The following is a 16,971-nucleotide window of genomic DNA, read 5'->3' as shown; positions in this document are numbered from 1 at the left end:
TGAAATCAAAAACAAAACAATTGTAGTTAGTTATTCAATAAAACAGAAAATATTATCTCTGATAACATTAATTACTGCAAACCAATAAACTGTATATAAAAATAGGGAACGGTGGGGGGAACATACATTTTCAAAACCCCGTGTCCCACAGTATCTATAGTTTAATACATCTGAATTAACATCAAAACACATTAAATCTGATCACATCATAACACATAAATATCGTAACTTTTATAAACAACAGCGCATGCGCAAAGAGAAGAAATTGATTTAGGTTTGTAGACATTACTGATATATATATATCTCTAAAAGCAGTGCATATTGAAATCCTTTGTCTCATCAGCCCTGCAGACTGCACCCAGTCAGCCCCTCTCCTCCTCCCAAACACAGCATACTACAGGGGGGTGGGGGGGGGTCACACACTCACAGCTTCTAGTCTCACAATCTTAACCCTTTCAATGCCGGCAAAACAACATACGTATCTGCAATCATTCATCACACCATTGTATAGGAATTATCTAAATTCAAATCATCAAACACATAATCTGTAACAGTCCAATCTGTCGGCCACCATCCCTATATAATGATGACGTGTCCCGCACACTAGAATGAAACCTAAAATAAAAAAGACACTGCAGCATGAGTTACAAATGACAAAATTAACAAGGCGATTATTTCATACTGATTTGGTTGGGCCGGGCATGGCCACATCAGGGGCGGGGGAGGGGGGCAGCCTCTCCCATTGGAAACAACACACTCGACATGAGGTACAGACGCCATTATAAGGTGGGGGCTGCTCCTTACAGAGCCATTATAAGGTGGGGGCTGTTCTTTTGTTTTCTAATACATATAACATAATATAATACCTTTCTTATTCCTAACTTCCTCTTCTGTAAATCCCTCTAAAGCACTCTCCATCAACTTACTACCTTCCAACTTCCCTTTGTTCTCCAGAATACCTTTTGCCCAATCTCTGGCTTGCAGCCGCCCTCCTCTATGGATTCCACACACTTCCATCAATTTCTTCATTTTACTCACATACTGCTTCCCTTCTCTTCACTTCACTAAATCATATGCCTAACAGTCTATATTATACACGTAATTTATATAACAATTTTCGGTCAACGACTCCCAGGCCTCGCCGGAAATATTACAATTCCTCAGTCTACAGCCTCCGGTCCGCCGAAATATTAAAATTCCTAGTCTGCAATGTATTTATTATTACATCTCGCTAGGATATAACAATCTTTATGTAGACTCTCCGGCCTTGCTGGAAATATTAAAATCTCACAAGTCTACAGCTCTCCGGTCTGTTATATAATCTTTAGCTAGACTCTCCGGCCTCGCTGGAAATATTAAAATCTCACAGTCTATAGCTCTCCGGTCTGTTATATTTTTTATATCTAGTCCCTAATTACCCAGAGGATGGTTAGTCGGGCACGACTAAGGTCTCACAGGTTTGCCACCTCACAGCGGAAAATATTGCCTCTGTCGCCTGAGATAATCCAGGAAATCAACAAAAGGGTTCTACAGATCGCCACAAGACTGTCCACTAACACAGATAAGTCGAAGATTTATAAAATCAACTGACTTACCGTGCTTAGTATGGAGATGATCAAATTTCTTATCAGTGGGCAATCTCGGGTCCTCTGTTTCACCCTGTGATTGTCGGTTATCCGGATTTCGATATTTCCTCGAGTGAGGTCCCCGTCGGGCACCAAAAATGTCAGGTCCGTATTTCACACCGAATAACCACCTCTGTAAATTGAAAGCTGAAGGCATGCCTGGAAAGAAGCAAACCAGCCAAAGATGTTTGGTACACAGCTTCCCTCAGTCAGCCAGGAGGAAAACTGAAAAACTTTATTCAGAACAAAGAAACACAGAAAAAGACACATGCCTCCTCCCCAGAGATGTGGGAGTGCCCAAGCCCCCACCGGTTTCTCAGCTGTAAGTTCTCAGACTCACTCTTCTTGCATTCCAGGGGGCGGTGTCATCCATAGGTGTGTCCGACATGAACAAAGAACTTATTATATATCAGTATATTACACAAAGAACTGAAATGTATATACATATGTGTGAGGATAATATTTTTCAAACAATATACATAGTAATGATCCCTGACAAAACTATGGAGCAACCGACAGTGCAGAGATGATGAGATTAAATAACGTATACAGTATTGATCTTATGTTAAAAAAGAACACGTTTCCAGATATTACCAACTATCTAGAAATAAAATGTTCAGTATTTTTAGTGAAAGATGGGTCATTGCCATATATGCCTTGAAATAACTAAATTAAATAAGTCTTTGTATTCTAGAAAATAATTAATGAAATGTTATTCTAATCTTGTTAAAGAAGCACGCTGGGGAAATTATTTGTGTGTCTGAATAGAACTCACCAACATACTATCAGCTTTGTGTGTAATCACATCCTCTAATATCTAAAATCCCCTTTACTAGTTTCAGCTCCGATTTGAATTGGTGAAATCTGTCACATGACGTCACTCTGACCACCTGCCTAGGACAGTGGTTTTTGCTAAGGCCGGAGGTCAGTCTCCAACAATGTGACTGACTACTGATAAACTTCTGATAAACTACAATGTGACATCAGTAGTTACAGTGTCTATAGTTGAAGTCATAAGTTTGCATACACCTTAGCCACAAAACTCAGTTTCACAATTCCCAACATTTAATCCTCGCACACATTCCCACTCTTAGGCCAGTGATGGTCACTGCTATATTTCAAGAATGTGAAATGTCAGAATAATACTAGAGATAACGATATTTCAGCTATTATTTCTTTCATCACATTCCCAGTGGGTCAGAAGTTTACATACACATGGTTACTATTTGGTAGCATTGCCTTTAACCCCATCCCGACATCCGCCGTATATATACGGCGTTGTTGGGAGGTGATTCCCGCAAAGCGTTGTACAGTTACTGTGCATCAGAAAGCGGTCGCTGTATCTAGTGACACAGTACAGATGACTGCAGGCCATCTCTAGTAATCGCCCAGGGGGCCATCATGCCCCCACCGATCGGCGATCGATGTGATCCGGTCAATCTGACTGGCCAATCGCAGCCATTTTTGTTAAACCAGTGACCTGGAGCCACAGTGCACAGTTAGATGGCGGTCTAAGACAGCACTCGTCACCACTAAGATCTCTTAGGGAGGTGGTAGTCATGCTACTATTAGGAGCACTCTAATTGGTCGGTCTGTACAGTCCGACCAATCAGAGCACTGGTAGGTGTTTTAAAGTAACGACACCGCAATGCCCGCCTTATTTTGGTTTGGAATGGCGTGCAGAGTGGTTGTAAAACTGTCTGTGCTGTTGCTGTGCTGGGTTTTGAAGTGCGATCTGCACTACTTTGTGAAAATTAGAACTTGCTAAAGCTGCTGCTGTCTCATCACCAGTAGCATTTTTTTTAGCATCAGTTATATTTATTCTGGCACTTTCCCTGACACTTTCCCTGTACCTGCCCCACCCCACCACCATCCTGTCCGAGTCTTTTTTTTTCTTTGTGTAATTTTTTTGCATCTATCAGTTTACACCATCTACCTGTGTGCACCCTTTGCCCACAGAGTGATGATTAGCTATCAGCATCTGTGGTAATTTGTTGACAAAGGCTTTTTTTTTGGTCTTTTTATATTTATTCATCTGCACCTTTCTGCTGTGTGCGTCCTGCGAATGCTGAGTATCGATCAGTGACGCACATCAATAATAAGTATCTTTTCTAGCGCAGTAAAAAAAAAAAGAGAACAAAAATATAATAGTAGTTAGGTGTAGCTAGTAACTAAGTAGGTAGGGAGCTAAGGTAGCATTCGCTAGCATTAGAAACGTCACTTTAGTTCAGATTTTATTTCGCTGACTTCGTACAGTAAATTTTACATAACGTAGATTTACTGTTTTAACCTAAAATTTTTACTGTTTTAGTCTAATTTTATTCTAATTTAGTCTTACTTTTTATATTCACCTTACTTTTTATATAAATGTAATATTTTCTTTTTTTTGTTTTTATTTTTTTTATTTTATTCTTCTACTCTTCTAATTTCTGTTCACTATACACATGTAAAAACACTACGCACACCCCTATGTAAAAATAAAAGTTGATTACACGTGTTAATAAATAAAAATGTCTCAATCATCCAAAAGTATCTATTCCGTGGAGGAGGCATATGCCCTCATTGCCTCTGATACTGATACGACCATGCAGGAAGACGAGGAATATGCGTCACTCTTTTTTGTTTCCTCCTCCTTCTCCAGTGATGAGGAACCCCTGCCAAGATGCCCCATAAGAACAGCTAAGGCAACCCCAGTCATTGATCTGAGACAGCTCAGGAATTTGTTTTAGACTGTAGGCCTCACAGAAATTGACTTTTTCCAAGGTCTTTTTCTTTGAGGAGATTGTTCATTTAATGGGGCCCCAGACAAATCTATACGCCCAACAATTTTTAACCCAAAACCCCACGTAATCATTTATTAGATGGAGTCCCGTAGGTGCAAAGGAGATGATGACATTTTGGGGCCTTGTGCTGCATTTGGGGCTAGTGAGGAAGCAAGAGATTAGGCAATACTGGAGTGCGGATATTTTGTACAACAGCCCAATTTACCGCATGGCCATGACACAAACTCACTTTGAATCAATTTAAAAAAAAATTCCCGGCCAGTGATGACCCCATATTTGGCCGTCTATTTAAAATCAGGCCAGTCATTGAACATTTCAGCACCAAATTTTCACAAGTGTCTACCCCCAATAAATATATTTCCATAGATGAGACCCTTGTTCATTTTAAAGGGAGGTTTAAATTCTGCCAATACCTACCCAAAAAGAGGGCAAGGCATGGAATCAAAATGTACAAAATGTGTGAGAGTACCTCCAGGTATACACACAGGATTAGGGTTTACAAAGGGAAAGGCTCTATTATTGAACCCCAAGAATGACATCCACTTCATGGTAGTTTGTGGTAAAATAGTTTGGGATTCAATACACCCATTGTTGGGCAAGCGTTACGCGCCTTTATGTGGATAACTTCTATACCAGCATCCCATTATTTAGGTGCCTTTCTGACAAAAATACTGCAGCATGTGGTACTGTGTGCAAAAATCAGAGACTCCTCACTGCTTAGCCAAAGCCTCAGAAGAGGTGAGAGTAAGGAAGTTCGTCAAGTATAAGAACGAGAAATGTCCTTATATTGACCACAATTCACAGCAGCGGCAGCAACCCTGTCCCTGAACGAGGTACCACCACAGTGACCCACAAGCCAAATTGCATCCAGGGCTATAATAAGTACATGGGCGGGTTTGATCTCTCTGATCAAGTATTGAAGTCGTATAGTGTCCTGCGGAAAACAAAGTAGTGGTACAAAAAGCTGCCTGTGCACATTGTGCAGATGGCAATGTGTAATGATTACGTGCTAGCTATCCGAATGTGCAGGGCAGACAGGGACATTCCTTCATTTTAGAGAGGTGGTTATCAAGGCACTTTGGGAACTAGGCAGGGGAGCACATCTGCTGGTAGCTATGGTCCACATATTGTACCAGGGCAACATATCCCCAATGAAGTGCCCCACACTGCAAAAAAATGGAAGGACACAAAAAAAGGTGCAGAGTGTATTCCAAAAAGGGGAATTAGAAAGGACACTATTTACCATTGTGAAACCTGCCCTGAAAAACCAGGGATGTGCATAAAGGATTGTTTCAAAGCATACCATACATCCATAAATTAGTAATGTCATCCTTTATTAACCCCTTTATTATACCACACACAAATCCAGCAAAAGCCTAGCGCCAAAAGCCAAATGGCGCTTCTGGGGCCTGCCGTATAGTCAAACAGTCGTTTATGACCACTTGTAGGGTATTTCCATAATTGGGAGAAATTGCTTTAAAATATGTGGGGTGCTTTTTCTCCTTATGGGCGTGTTCACATCAGCGTCAGGCTTCAGTTCATCGGTTACGGTCGACCTTTCCGTCGGAGGTTCCGATGAACAAAAAGCCAAACAGAAACCATAGCTTTCGTTTGCATTACCATTGATTTCAATAGTAATGCTTCCATTGCTGTTGGTTTCCATTAGTTTACATTCCGTAAGGTTTTTTTGTTCTTTTTTGCGGAAACAATACCAAACTCAACTAAGTCCTTGGGGTATTGCTTATGGTAATAAAAACCATTTTAAGCGCAAACTAAGTTTTATTTGAAAAAATTTAGATTTTCATTTGTACGGCCTATTTTCAATAATTTGTACAAAAAAACCTGTGGGGTCAAAATGCTCACTATACCTTTAGATAATTTCCTTGTGGGGTGTCGTTTCCCACATGAGGTCACTTTTGGGGGGCTTTCAGTGTTTCGGCCCTTCAGGTGCTTTGCACGTGACATGGCCTATGCAAACCATTAAAGGCTAAATTTGAGCTACTTCCCTTCTGAGCCCTACCGTGTCTCCAAACAGTCGTTTATGACCACATATGGTTATTGCCGTACTCGAGAGAAATTGATTTACATATATTTGGGTGCTTTTTCTCCTTTCGTTCTTGTGGAAATGAAAAAAAAAATTAGTTAATAAAATGTAGATTTTCATTTTCACAGCCTACTTCCAAATATTTCTGCAAAAAAACTGTTGGGTCAAAATGCTCATTATACCCCTAGATAATTTCCTTGAGGGGTGTAGTTTCCCAAATAGGGTCACTTGTGGGGGTTTTCCCATTGTTTTGGCCCATCAGAAGCTTTGCAAATGCGACATGGCCTCCACAAACCCTTCCAGCTAAATTTGAGCTCTAACGGCCAAATGGCGCTCTTTCCCTCCAAAGCCCTGCCTTGTGTTCAGTTGTTTATGACCACATATGGGGTATTGCTGTACTCGGAAGAAATTGCTTTACAAACGTTGTGGAGTTTTCCTTTCTTTAGTTCTTGTGGAAATGAAATAAAATTAGCTAAACCTACATTTTGTTAGAAAAAAATACTCCTTGTATCGGGCGCTCTTGTGTGGATGTAGTATACCTACATGAAGAACACCACGAAAGAAATTCCCCAGATACATTTATCGCAGTCACAAAATTTGACCCATCACATAATAACCCATGGGGAAAGACGCATGGTAATAACGGTGAACCCGCTGATTAATTACAAAAACCTATAAATCGGAGTCTGACACACCAAAAATAACTTTAAAATAGAAAATTTATTGAATACATCTAAAAAATGCCACAAAAGTTAAAACAGAGATGATATCCACAGTACAGAAAGACAACCAGATTAATTGTATATAATAATTCCAGATATATGGGTAAAGGGCAACACTGTTCAGATACAGGAATACATCCACAGTGGGTTACAATTGTGTAGCGTCATATACATATTCTGATACATTCACCAGCAAAATGGGCTATTCAGCACATAGGGCAAAACTCCCCCGTATGTATCTCTTTCACATTTTTAAAGTATAAATTAAGTAAGCATCAATGAGTGACGTACAAAAGTATAAATACCCCTAAATAAGGCCAGATGCAAAAATCAGTAAAGAAACAATACAAATACTAGTACCATGCACAAGTAAAATACATGGCTCAAATTTAAACAAGTGAAAACAGACACATGAAATACGAGCAGGGCAATAGCTGTAATGACAGCCCCAGTTACAGACACTCAAACACCCATTAGATTAAATATGGTAGAAAAAGCTTTTGCTGGAACACAGACATATGCTGGAAGCGGAGTTCATACCCATTGTGACAGGTCACCGTCTCTGGTGTCAACCCCGACGCGCGTTTCGGCCCGGAAGCCTTCGTCTGGGGGTGGGCCACAGGACCATCGGATGGAATTAAAACAATTTATTGGTCAATGTACTAAAATTTACTTAACTCCATCCGATGGTCCTGTGGACTTACTGAACCATCCGCACAACAGCGCCCGATACAAGGAGTATTTTTTCTACGTTCCTCATTCCATTTGACCACGGCAGAAAACCCCAATCTTGGAGCTATACACCGTGGGTCTGCTCCGGAGGCTTGCTCAGTGTGTTGAGACTAGGGTGAACTCACCCGATAAGCATCAAAGTTGAGTTGTGCTGATGAACCCGCACAACATCATCAGGTGAGTCTATCTAGATCCACTTGGACATATCTATTCTTTCAATGTACATTATCACCTTAGAGGAGCGCCATCTCTCTTTTGTTTTTTCCACATATCGAGCATTAGAAAAAATTTAGATTTTCATTTTCACGGCCTAATTCCAATAATTTCTGCAAAAAAACTGTTGGGTCAAACTGCACAAACTGCACACTATACCCCTAGATCAGTGATCCCCAACCACCAGGCCGCGGACCAATACCGGGCCGCGGATCATTTGGTACCGGCCACGGTATCTGGTATCTGCCCCGGTGGCCGTAGGGAATTTCAGCCAAAAAGCTGCACCAAAATTCGGCCGGGATTGCCGGTGCAGAAAACTGCTGACCATTTAGCTGGACTTCTAGTAGGCCTGCCTCCTTGGATGACGTTTTATCCCAGGAGACCACAGCAGCCCATGATTTGCTGCAGCAGCGGTCAAATGGGATTAAACGTCATCCCAGGAGGAAGGCCTGGAGGAAGAACACAGATTTCTGGGTAAGTATACTTTTTTTTCTGAGTTGCGTTTTTGCGGCAGAATTGCTGCGATTCCGCTGCAAATAAACGTAACAACTGCTATTTGTTGTGGGTTTTACCTCCGCATTGAATACAATGGGAAAAACCTGCAACAAATATGCAGCATTTACGCAAATACAATTGAGATTATGCGGAATAAAACTCTGAGCGGTTCTTTCGCTCACTATTTCTGAGCGGCTGTTCCACTCACTATTTACGCAGTGTGTGGATGAGATTTGTTCTGTCTCATCCACTTTGCTTCTACTGTATTATGCTGCAGATTTTCCACAACTAATTCCGTTATGGAAAATCAGTGGTATTTATGAAACGTGTGAACTGATCCTAACGCCCCCAACCGCAATCCCCCTAACCGCAAACCCACACAACCATCCCCCCGTGCCCCATCCCCCTGAAGGTCCCTGTAAAAATATTCTTGCATGAAACTAGTCGTTGGTGCAAAAAAGGTTGGGGACGGCATCCCTAGATAATTTCCTTGAAAGGCGTAGTTTCCCTAATGGGGTCACTTGTGGGGGGTGTACACTCTTTTGGCCCCTAATGGGCAATGCAAATGCAACATGGCCTCCGCAAACCATTCCAGCTAAATTTAAAGCCACTTTAGAACTGAACTTGTCCCTGAAAAAATAGCATTTTGAAATTTTCTTGAAAATGTGAGAAATTTCTGCTAAAGTTATAAGCCGTGTAACACCCTAGAAAAATAAAAGGATGCTCAAAAAATGATGTAAATCAAGGGTAGACATAAGGGAAATGTTAATTAGCAACTATTTTGTGTGGTATTACTATCTGTCTTACAATAAGCCTGATGAAGACCTAGGTCCTAGGTCGAAACGCGTAGCACCTTATTTTTACTAGTGTTTGTCAAATTGTATGTTCGTTCAGAATAAATAAGAAAATATTAATCTCCTACTATTGTGATTGTGCATACATCAGCTATAAGAGCGCCCCACACAGGAGCAGTTTTTTTATTTACCTTATCTGTCTTACAAGCAGATACATTTAAGTAGATAAAAATTCAAATTTTTTAAATTTTTCACAAAGTTTTGTTGTTTTTCACAATTAAATACTGAATGTATCGACCAAATTTTACCACTAACATACAGTACAATATGTAACGAGAAAACAGTCTCAGACATGCTTGGATAGGTAAAACAATTCCAAAATTATTACCACATAAAATGAGAGATTATGTAAAATTATGCTCTATTAGGAAGGTCAAAAGTGGCCAAAGCAGGAAGGGATTAAATTGCTATTTTTTCAAAAATGTGGAAGTATGCTTGGAGTCATTGTCTATTTGACCCAATTGCACCCAAACTTTACCTTCCTGGCGGATGTCTTCAGATGTTATCTCCACATCATTTTTCTTCCACATAATGGCATCTATTTTGGGAAATTCACCAGTCCATCCTGCAGCAAAGCAGCCCCACAACTTGATGCTACCACCCCTGTAATTCACGGATGGGATGGTGTTTTTGGCTTGCAAGCCTCCCCCTTTTTCCTCCATACATAACATTGGTCATTATGGCCAAACCGTTTCATCAGACTAGAGGACATTTCTCCAGAAGGTAAGATCTTTGCCCCATGTGCAGTTGTAAACTGTCACCTGGCTTTTTTATGGCGGTTTTTGAGCAGTGGCATCTTCCTTGATGAACAGACTTTAAGATCATGCCGATATGGGACCCTAAAAGTCTAAATAACTGTACATTTGTGGATTGTTTATAAAGAAAATACAAATCTCCTTATGTGAGGATACAGAAGAAGTTTGTTTCATATTGTACCTCCCTTCTGGACTATACAAGGAGGGCAACAAGTTTATTCAGTTCCTGCAACTACTGTTTACTGCTAAAGCTAAATGTCACGTAGTGGATTTGTGGACCCACTAGGCGGTACCGCCGTAGTGGGGAGGAAGCTGGCCAAACAACCGGGATCCCCAGCAATACAATGTCCCACACAAGGGTACCTGGATAGTCCAGACAGTCGCCGCAGCTCTGGTACAGATGGAGATGGGTGCACCAGGTAACGCCAAACGACGCGGATGACACAGGTGCCTCAGGTTGCGCCAGACGTGGCGAATTCCTCCGGACGTGGCAGATGACACAGAACGTGACACGACTCCGACACTAGTAGGCATAGGAACAAGAACAGCATGGGATACAGGAACAGGTGACAAGGCATGGGTAACAACTGGAACGGGAAACACTAAGGGACCATTTGCAAGACAGACTCGGGATAACTAACAACGCTAAGGCAAGGATCAGAAGGGCTGGGGCCTACTTATAGACCAGGAAATCATGGGCCGTTGATGATGATTTCCTGATGTGCCCTTTAAGGCCGGGCACGAGCGTGCACATGCACCCTATGGGACACAGAAGGACGGAGCAGAAGTGAGCACTGGCATCTCCTAGGAAGGAGATGGGGACCAGCACTCACGGATCCTTGGCTGCGGGCGTCGGGAGGTGAGTAAACCCGACGGCCCGCGGCCATTGACGCTACACTAAAGAACTTTATGAGTCACTTGTCTATTTCTGTAGTATATTTGTTTAATATTTAAGACATATTTAAGACATAACATTTTGTGTTATAATTTGTGCTCGTAAGCAGAATGAAAGTAATCCAGAGGTTAAGGTAAAAGATTGTCCATTTATGTGGAGCTTTCTAATAGAGATGGTAGAAAGAGATAAATGAATTTCCCCAATTTTTTTTTCAGATGAATCGGCAATACGATTTGGTTAAACTTTCCATTTCCATATCTATGATGTTTTCAAGGACTGTATCCAACCCCTTTCAAGCTCTTTAACTCCAAGCCAGCATTAGTAATGTCAACATGATATAAACATATATGGGTAGAGGGAGGGATAGCCACAGTGCATTTTGGGAAGGCTGCCTGCAAGGCATTATGGGAAAGCCCGCCCCAAGGTCATGTGATCCTAGTCCTAATCTTCAAAATGGTGTCTGGCTGTCATTTTCTCTGCGATACTTGCACCATGAACCCCAACATTTTTAGAATTTGCCAAATTGGGAACTTTTGGGAAGTTTGTACCGAATTTGATGCAAGTAGAATTGATTTGCTCATCTCTAATGGTAGAATAATATTACGGGTGGATATTTGCAGTGAATCAGAATGACTCACATTTCACTTATCGCTACCTATATCATAAGTTTATGACTTTGATGAGATCGCTAACAGGTGGGAGGCACTGTTACCGAAACTGTCAGTCCTGCTGACCTGACGGATTCAGGTTTGAGCGTAAGATACAGCTTTCATGTGTTCAGGATACATAGAAGTTGTATCTAAAAAAAAACAACTTTTTTTTTAAATAAAAAACAATTAAGAAGTTGTCTAAAATCCTCTAGTACTCTGTTTTATACAATAAAAAAAAATAATAAAAAAAAAATATATATATAATAATATGTTGTATATGCAGCATGGTTTGCATCTGAGTGAATTAGGGAATTTTCCAGTAATATAGCATCTGACAGTCCAGAAAGTATAACTGCCTGGCACTTTTGGTCAGCACATAACTGCTAGATCTTCTGGGGGCTTTCAAAGCAGGCAATGGAGCAAAGATAATGTGTTTTAAGACTACTATGTTTAAAAAATGAGAGTGATGGTAGCATATTTTATGTTTTTTGAAGTTTGGGCTACTTTCCCGGAGGTTTCATACTATTATCGTTACATTGTTTGTACTATTCTATGAACATCTCATAATCCATATTATTTTATATCCATAAATTGTCAGGTCCATACCAGATTTAAACCCGATATTCCTTTATCCTTGTAGCTAAAGGCTCATGGACCCCAGTGCAGAAGTTCTTCTTGCCCCCCCCAATCTCTCTTCATGGCTGATGGCCCGCAGCGTTTAGCTGCTTCACTGTGTCTCTTATTTGACCCATCGATGCAGCACTAGCAGCCTGGGACTTTGCTAAGATCTTAAGATATCAGGGGCAAAAGCCCCATAAAATATGTTTTGCTTCCACCCAAAATGTACATATATATATATATATATATATATATATATATTGGAGACAGTATATCTTTAGGACTACAACCCCTAGAGCTATGCCACTGGATAGAATTAGATACAGCGACTGAGAAAACAATATCACACATTATTGGTTAAGATATAGGCAGTGGCGGATTATCATTAGGGCGGTTCGGGCGGCCGCCCGGGGCCCAAGGCTCCCAGGGGGCCCATGGCCAGCCGAACCGCACATGATCGCACGGGCCCCCTCATGCCCGGTGGCGTCGCTAGCACTGGAGGGGGCCCCGGTGCTAGCGGCAGCCACATTTATTTGTATCTGAGTCCTCAGGACTTAGATACAAATGAATACTATAGGCTGCAGCCAGTCACGTTCGGCTTGCAGCCTATAAGGCGCTGGGAAGACTCCCGGCGCAGGCCGGCATGATGAGGTACTGCATATATAAAAATTTTACGTACATATCGGAGATAGCATATCTTCAAGACTAAGGCTCCTATAGCTACACCACTGGATAGAATTGGATGCATTGTCTCAGCAGACAGTATCACACATGATAGGCTTAGACACATGGCCCCAGCAGACAGTATCACATATGAAAGGCTTAGATACATGGCCCCAGCAGACAGTATCACACATGGTAATCGACTTAGGGCTCATTCAAACGAGCGTGATTCTTGTCTGTGTGCTGTGCATTGAAACATGCGTGAGTTTTCACACAGCGAGTGTCCGATGCATGAAACTCACTGCATGTCCTATATTGGTGCGTTATATATATATATATATATATATATATATATATATATATGTATATATATATATATATATATATATATATATCGGAGACAGGAGACAGTATATCTTTAGGATTACGACCCCAATTCTCATAAAATACATAAAAATGTGAACATAGCAGTGTATTATGACTTTTATACAGACAGTGCAGCAATGAGTCTTCAAAACGCTATTAATAAACGGCAATACATTTGAAGACATGATTTATGCATATCATAAATAGTGAAGACTAAGTGTAATAGGATTAATTAGAAGGACAGCAGAGGCTCATTATTGATTCATTAGGTTTAATAAACTTACAGTTTGCACTTTCTTCATATGGCCAGTGTGTGAATTTCACGCGCATGCACTTAGCATGCTCCAAGATGGCGTCGAAACCGGATATCAAATCCGGTGAAGCGCATCGTGGAACGCAATCGCTACCGTGCATGCGCAGGGATGGAGCTTGCGTTCCAATCCCATTGCGCAGGCGCAAGTAGCGCTAAAATAGAAATATAGAATGAACTGAATATGCACAATTCAGTTCTATAATCTATCTGGAGGGTAGTATATGGACCAATATCGTGTAAATCGGGATGTAAAGAGATCATCAATGTCAATGGCCATGAATTTAAAAATACAGAGATTTTTTATATATATCTCTCACATATCCCATATATGTAAGCATGTGACTGTAGTCACCCATGGGAATAATAAGCAAGCCATGATAGATAGGCATTGATGATCCCCGACACAAATGTCAAATACATTAAATATATAAAAAAAAATAATATAAGGCATGTATATCACAGATAATATATTTCCATTGAAAACATGCTGATGGATAGGAAGATAACAAACCTACAATATGATAAGGAGCATGCTCCAGAGTGAATATAATTATCTATAAATTCATGCACGATAGATATACTACGGTGCAAAGATCAATGCTGGATATAGAGAGACATAGATAAACGATTTCATGTGGAGCATCATGATCCCAAAATTCGGCCTCTGCTGCTCTCCGGAATCCTTCAAAGTGCTTGACACATCCGTGTGTTTCTACGAACATATAAAAAAGAAGAGGCAAATTACCATATAATATTAATATAAACACAAAACCCCAAATTATGATGAAAATTGACATTAAAAATTAAAAATGCATGCATAGGAAGAGTCAAAATAAGACTCCAAATTATGTATACACAAGGCACATACAATACCAATCGGGAATGTGAACCCATCGTATCCCCCAGACCATCAGGCAAGTTACCCCCCATTTTTTGTGTAACATGAGAATTTTTTAGATATGTGGGCCATAAGGGTATTCTATATTCAGCCCCTTGGGAGACAGTTTCCAACTTATAGATCCACTCTAAAAAAAAATAAAAAAATAAAAAAGGGGAACTGATTCATCCCCTGGTGACGAGCACATGGCCTGATTTTCTGCTATTGTGGAGTACTGTGTTTATCTATTGCTGGACTGTATATTTTTGAATCAAACACGTGCACCCATTACAAAATGTTGTCAACTGAAGATGAGCTGGATATAGGTGTGATTACATCTCAAGTTTTTACCTATACCAAGGAGGATGCTGATCGTATCCTTCAGGGTCTATCGGGAGATGTTGCCTTCCTAAGTGTACCCACTGTTGAAAATGTGAGGAGAAAATGTGAGGCAGATTCCAAGAGATTAATCTCCCTTGAATTACATCTATCCACACTCGGTGAGTACTACAGATGTCTCAGAATACCGCGTGGCATGCGTTCACACTTGAGACCTAATCTCTTTCCTACAAATGTAGCATTTAAAGAGAGATTTGAAGCCATTTCAAATAAGTATTCTCAAGATCTTCTGCTACTGAATTTGGAATATCTGCAAAAAGTGATTGATGTGGTTAAAGTACACCTGAGTGAAAGGGATACTCAGCTGAAGGAGATGGTATCCTCTCAAGATTTGACAACTTTAAAAGATAAAGCCACCTCTTATCTACAGAAATTTAGAGGAGATATTGAGAAGACAAAGCGCCAGAAATGGCAGCGAGATCTCGATGATTATGCCACAGGCAAAATTTACTGTTGGCAGGGAGAAGATGCTGACCCAAGGGGTCCCAGGAGGATCGAAAGAGGACCAAGAAGACGACAGAGAGGGGCTGAGCCATACGTCACGGATTCAGAACTCTCTGATGATCAATATGCCACATCTTTTTTAGGCTCCTATGGTGGGAGAAAGCGAACCCGCAGGGGCGGGAGGAAACACAGGAAGGAGAACCATCTACAACAAATCCAGAGGACGGATGACTTCAACACGGGGGATACGGCAATACCAGACCAGGAAGAAGAACCCCCAAATTTAGTGGTGAATATATCGTCACATGTGTTAACTGACCCACAGGTCAAAGTTCTTAATCGTGGCCTATCTTTTTGTCCTACTAATCCCACTGATTGGTTCTTGCTTAATTTAGATCTGGAAAATTTCTTTAGGTCATTAAGGCTTAAGGCATACTTTTCAGAGCAACCAAAGTGTATTACTGATGCATGTATAGCCTCAATTAATGAGATGTTCCATCTTAGGGATTATGGGCTATGTAATAAAAGCAAATTTCAGCCTCCCCAAAATATCCATGCTGTTGAAACAAATATTTTATTTGTTAAAGATAAGATAGACTCTTTAAAGAGAATGCAGAGTAGCCAGTTTGTTCCAAAAAATTTCACACGTGCCGAAAATTTGGCACTTAAAGATCTAATGGGTAATAGGGACTTGACCATTAAACCTGCGGATAAGGGAGGTGCCATAGTGGTGATGGACACCTCCCTTTATCTTCAGGAAATGGCTAACCAACTTAATGATACCAACATATATGCAATATTACCGGGTGATCCGAAGTTTGTATATTTACGTGAGCTTGACAACTTGATCTCTAGCGCATTTAAGAGGAAAATCATTGATAGAAATCTATGTGAATTTTTACGGGTTAAATTTCCTGTCACTCCCGTACTTTATCTCCTGCCAAAAATCCACAAGGATCTTACTCGTCCCCCTGGACGCCCTATTGTATCAGGGAATGATTCCCTATTTGTTCCGATAGCCATGTTCGTTGACAAAATACTCAGGCAGTTTGCCATTGGTGCGGACTCCTACATCAGGGACACCTCAGACTTCCTGGTCAGGATTCAGGATCTTACGATGCCTGACCGGTCGGTCTTGGTTACGCTTGATGTGGGTAGTCTGTATACCTCAATCATCCATCAAGAGGGCATTGAGGCCTCACTTTCGTATCTTGAGGGATCGGGCTTTTCTAGGGACAAGGTTGATTTTGTTAAATCATTATTGGAGTTTATCCTGATGAAGAGCTATTTTTTGGTACGAGATAAATTCTATTTGCAAAAGAGAGGGACTGCTATGGGGTCAAATATGGCCCCTACCTATGCTAATATTTTCATGCAGCGTTTTGAGGAGGACCTTGTCTATGTGTCCCACCACTTCAGCCAAGTGCTGCGGTGGTGGCGATACATAGACGATGTCTTCCTCATCTGGACCGGATCAATCAGTCAATTGATGGATTTTGTAGCATTTCTTAATGGTTTAAATC

The sequence above is a fragment of the Rhinoderma darwinii genome, chromosome 3, assembly GCF_050947455.1.
Source record: "Rhinoderma darwinii isolate aRhiDar2 chromosome 3, aRhiDar2.hap1, whole genome shotgun sequence".
NCBI lineage: Eukaryota > Metazoa > Chordata > Amphibia > Anura > Rhinodermatidae > Rhinoderma > Rhinoderma darwinii.
This window is presented reverse-complemented; position numbering follows the sequence as displayed.